Genomic DNA, 6,245 nt, shown 5'->3' with positions numbered 1-6,245 from the left:
TCTAATATTAATTTCATTAGTTTTATGAACTAACTTCTTTACCCATATTTCTTTACTCGCATCCGTTCGTAATGTCAGAACCTTTTCTTATTTGACACTATACTCGGGCGTCGGTGTAGCGGCCCTTGCACACTTTTCATTGTATTCAGGCTACACAACGCGTTGCTTCCAGTGCAGGGAACGCCCTAACACTTACACAAAGATCAAAAGGATTCATGTCATAATTTTTTTTCGACAAGTTTTACGTTGGCTGTCGACTATCTAACGTAACTCTCCACTTTTCACATCTGAGTTTGGGACCAACAATGACAGTGTTTGGCAGAGACCCAACCCAAATATCTATTTCCCATGCACTTTTTGGCCCCATGATGAGAGCCCACGCCATGTGCCTGAAATTCCAGAATTCTGCGTCACGGTGGGATCAAGCCCTTGACTTGACGGGACTTACAGTGACCCCGCCACTAACAGGCTAAGGCTTGCACGCCCGCGCGCGTACGCTTATACACACACACACAACTCTTCTGGTTAACGACAATATTGGAACATGAAAAGTGATTTTTCCATTAATTATGCCATTGCATATGATTTCCTTGATAACTCTCTATTGGTCGTAACAATGGAAATGAAGTCATATGTGATGGTGCAGAAATATGGACAATAAGTTAGGTTAAAACTAGGATTCTTACCTATAGAGGCTAGGGAACAACAACAAAGGTTTGGGGCTCGTCAAGTTTTGGTGCAATATCAATCACATGATCTCTTGTGCATGCTATGGCTCAACTCATCTTCATGCACATAATTGGGCCCCTAAGTTTAATTACATCAACTCTCCCAGACTCAAGCTCATAAGGAGGTGAAGGTTGTAATATTGATGGAGTTGGGACGGGAGTGACTTGTGGAGAAGTGAATGGATCCTTTTCATTTCCTCAAAGCATTATTCTACCTAGTTCAACATATAATAATAGTTTAATGTAATAGTCTTACGCTGGTTAAAAGAGGTAGTAGAATATGAGACGTTATGAGAGAGAAAAATCAAAGTGTATTAGCCCAAAGGAGGATTATATCAAGGATAAGACTACATATGATTGTCATTATATGATCTATAACATTACAACAACGACAACAACAAAAACATCAAGCCTTTATCCCACTAAGTGGGGTCGTCTACATGAATTAAGTGTCATTTTTTCTTTTAATTCTAATAAATTAAAATAATTTTTTATATATTATGCCCAAGTTTTTTTAGATCTACCTTTGCCTTTCTTAATATAAGTCAAATCTAAAACATCTACTCTTTTAACTAGATCATCAGATAGTTGACGTTTAATGTGAACAAACAATTTAATACGACTCTCTCTAATCTTGTCTGCCACTGGAGCTACACCAACCCTATCACAGATATATTCATTCGCATTTTGTCTCTAAGTGTCAAGCCACTCATCCACCTAGATATTCTCATCTCAGCAACACTTAACTTTGTTTTATGCTTCTCTTTTAAAGGCCAACATTCTGTGCCTTAGAGCATTGCAGATCTCACCACCATCTTATAAAATTTTTCTTTCAGTCTAAGTAGTAGTTTTTTATCACACAATAGGTCCGATGCATTCCTCCACTTCAACCAACCAATTTGAATTCTACCAATAACATCCTTATTTATATCACCATTGCTTTGAACTATAGACCAGAGATATCTAAAACGTTCACACCTTTTAATAATTTGATCACCCATTGTTACAATTCTGTCACTATAGCCACCACCAAAATTACATTCCATATATTCAGTTTTAGTTTTACGTAAATGAAGGCTTTTTTATTCCAATTTAGACCTCCATAATTGAAGTTATTTCTGAACTCTTTTTCTAGTTTTATCCACAAGAAAAATATCATCAACGAAAAACATACACCAAGGTACATACTCCTGTAAATGCTAGTGAGAGCATCTATAACTATAGCAACAAGATATGGGCTTAAAACCAATCCCTAATGTAATCCCAACTGAAATAGGAAAATACTTGGTCAATCCTCTTTTTGTTCGAACAGAAGTAACACCTCTAGTATATATATCTTTAATGAATTGAATATAAGTCATATCAACACCTTTCTTCTCCAGAACTCTCGAAAGGACTTTCTAAATTAATAACAATCATATGTAGATCCTCCTTATTCTTTCTGGACTTCTCTATCAAACCTTTCAATAAATGTATTAAATGTATAGCTTCCGTAGTAGATCAGCTCGACATAAATCCAAATTGATTATGAGAAATCTTTGTAACACGTCTTAACCTTTGTTCAATTACCCTCTCCCATAATTTTAAAGTATGACATATCAACTTAATTCCTTTATAATTTGCACATTCTTGTGCGTATCTTTATTCCTAAAAATGACTATCAATATACACTTCCTCCACTTTTCATGTATCTTCTCAAATTCTTAAAATAATATTAAAGAATTTAGTAAGCCAAGAAACTCCCAAATCTATCAAATATTTCCACACTTCAATTGGGGTATCATCCGGCCCCATTGATTTTTCGCCATTGCTTTCCTTTAAAGCCGCCTCAACTTTTTTTTACTAATATAATGGTAATAATAAATTTTTTTTATTATTAAAAATATTAATGTCACTAAGCTCGATCGTAATTTTAGAAACTTCATTGGAAAATTTATCAAAATAGCTCACCCACGTATGTTGAATATATTCCTTTAAGAAAAAAACTTATTGATTTTTATCTATAATATACTTTACATGAATTATATTTTTCATTTTCTTTTTTTTTTACTAGTTTATACATATATTTTTTTACCATTTTTAATATCTAATTTATTATAGAAATCACTAAAAGCAGAATTTTTAGCATAAAAAAAATGTTCTTTTAGACTCCCTACGGGTCATCTTATATTTTTTCTAGTTTTCTAAGTTTTTACAATCAAACCAATTTTTATAGCACAACTTATATTTTATCATTCCTTGCACATTATTATTCCACCACCAACTATTTTTATTTATAGAAACTCTTTTTTTTGATTTTCCAAGTATATCTTTTGCCACATATTTAATAGTATTTATTATTTTATCCCATATAAAATTTGCTTCTTCATGAAATCCCAAATCTTGAAATCTTGAAGTTTACTCATAAAAATAATTTCATTTGTCTTTTAGATGCATTCATCAAATTCTATGACAATGATTTGTAATATTCTTTATCTTACAACTCATCTTCTTAAAATCCAAAACAAATAACGAGGTTGAGTACTTAAATTCTCACTTGAAATGACTTTACAATCTTTATATTCTCGACGATCTCTTTTTTTCACAAGAAAATAATCAATTTGTGTTTTATTAGATTCATTCTTATACTCTTTTCAAATAAAATATTAGCAATAACAAAATAATACACCAAAGTAAAATCTAATATGACTATCTTCTTCATTAATCATTCCAAAATCGCAGCCACCATAAAAATTTCTAAAATATTCTACCACTCTATCAACATGTCAATTTAAATCTCTAATAAAAATTCTTTCTTCAACATGTATCATATGTATTATTTCTTTTAGGCCTTTCCATAATTTTTCTTTAGAAACTATGTTCAAACCTACTTGAGGAGCATAATCACTTATAACATTAAAAATATTAGTATCAACAACAATTTTAAGGGCTATAATTCTAGCTTCAATTCTATTAATTTTTACAACTTTATCTTTCAAACTCTTATTTATAAGTATATATACCATTTCTAGTGCGTTTTTACTTGAATACCAAAGTTTAAAACATATGCTATTAATCTGTTTAGCCTTTTCTCCAACCTATGTTGTTTTTTGAACACATAAATGTTTATCTTTCTGCGAATCATAATATCAACTAATTTCATTAATTTTTTTATGAGAGTTCTTATATTCCACGATCTTATCTTAATATTAGTTTCATGGACTAACTTTTTTACTCATATCAGTCTGTAATATAGGAACCTTTGCTTATTTCACACTACACACAGACACTGGTGTAGCGATGCTTAAAAAACTTTTCATTGTATTTATGTTATAAGGTGTAGCGTCGCTTCAAGGAGACGCACTAACATTTACATAAAGATCTAAAGAAATAATGTCATAATTTTTATAAATTTTATGCTGGGTGTCAACTACCTAATACAACCCACCACTTTTTATATCTGGGGCTTAGGACCCGGCAATGACAGTGTTAGGAAGAGGGTAAATTTTGATGTATTATGATCTATAGCAATGAAAATATAAAATCTTATGTTTTGACTGGTATGTTTCATGAGTATTGTGATTGGAAGAGGGTAAAATTTGATGCCTTTTACTAATCATTATAATGAAAATGATAAGAGTAATATTATTTATGCGAATAATAGGATTGTTGATGTTTTCTATGGATATAATAATCAACAAAATCATTGTAATAATCATATTTAGAATATGGGTAATACACATTAACATTATGCTATTAATAAGATTCCAAATGGTGGTGTGTGTGGTCGGTGGGACTCAGATAGGCTAGAAGGTAGAATGAAATTATTAATTTGTGAAGAATCTAAAATATATGTTAGTAGAGTCATCTAAAGTGCTTAGTTCTAAAGTTGTGAACGATTGAGTGAAGAGAAAAAATAAGCAGAAAACACACAATTCCATTAAGAAATGAAAGATACCCCCAAAAGACAGAAAGGGTGAGAATGGACATGGTTTACTTTAGAGTTTAGGTGATACAGGAGTTAACCCAAACTACAACTGAAAAATAAATATTATTATTCAAAGCAAATAAGCGGTTACAAGATTACAACGAAAAAGAAACACAACAAATACACAACACTAACAAACTCATTTAAAGCGGATCCCAAGAGTTGTGATGGCAACTATTAAGGTTTTGGAAGTGTTTTGTAGAGGAATGGGATGGTTGGGTGGTGGTTGGAAGGCGGTGGTTGTAACAGGGAAAGAAATTTGGTTTGTTATTTTGAGGGTGACAACAAGCGTGGGATGGCTGAACAACGATATGACAACAAGGGGAAGGGCTTGTGGGTCTGCGGTGGTGATGCCAGATGGCGAGACAGGGGTAGAACAATAAAAGGAAAGATTGGCGAGCTTTGATAGCGAAGGTGGGGGAATGGGACTTCGAAAACAACAAATATGGTGGCAGGTACAACAATTGTATCAAAGGGAAGGACGGTGGACTGCAGCACAACACAGACGAAGGCCATTGGGGGGTTGCGAAAGCTAAGGGGATGGCTAGAAAGGGGTTTTAGAGGATTTGAATGGGATAAATATCTCAGAGGGATCTAGCTACAACTAGAGCACCACTCGAACCCTTGGATAAAGTCACCACCTCGGATGAGATACAGTCAGAGCACTAATCGTCATTGTATACAACCTTAGAAGGGAAAACAACCTTCGACTGCAAGCTATATAAAAATCTGACATCAGGAAGACCAAAAGCTGAATACTAAGACAACGAACAACATATTTGTAATAAGTAATAGTAGATAGAATAAGAAGAAATTAGAATTAAGAAGAGAATAGAAAATATAAGGGATCAAAAAAGGGTATGCGGTACTCTGGCTGCTACTATAGCACGACTTAAGCTTCCGCGTCAATTTCCTAGGATAGGGGGAACTTTGACTTCATTTGTCGAAGCTTCTGGTTCCTTGTATCACGCTGTCAAGTTTGCCACATTGATGGTAGCAGAGATATAGTAATCCCCTGGGAGGTCGATCAGTAATATTCCACAACACATCCTAATAGAGTAAATATGCAACATCCCTTGACACATGATAAGCTGGAGCTGCTTATATATGTTGTTTCCCGTAATGTAACATTTTTCTTCCACTTGTCGTACTTAGCGAATGTAGCTGACGCGAGTGTGGGCTTCTTCCCATGCGGGTTTGGGAAACAACCAACCAAACCGACTGGCATAAAGGGGCCGGTCCAGGTCAGTGCTGGACCAGGCAACCTACATTGGGGCTGGACTGTCAATTCCCCCCTCTATTCTCTTATGTGATCTCCTCCATATGGGATGTCTTCAATCACCGTTTCTAGATTTGGACTACCGCCCACTCCTTTCTGTTTTGTGTGGGAGATTCCTTTTCTTCTCCATGTACTAAATTATTGTTTTGCGGTTATAGAGTTCAATATTTGCTGTTTACTGATTTAAGAGTTCTCCTTAGATAGCTGCCAACATCGTGTTTTCCCTTCGAGGGCTATATTTGAAGGAAAATGTGGTTCTACAGCTGTATCT

This window comes from Phalaenopsis equestris, unplaced genomic scaffold (genome assembly GCF_001263595.1).
Source record: "Phalaenopsis equestris unplaced genomic scaffold, ASM126359v1 Scaffold000002, whole genome shotgun sequence".
In the NCBI taxonomy this organism is placed as follows: Eukaryota; Viridiplantae; Streptophyta; class Magnoliopsida; order Asparagales; family Orchidaceae; genus Phalaenopsis; species Phalaenopsis equestris.
This window is presented reverse-complemented; position numbering follows the sequence as displayed.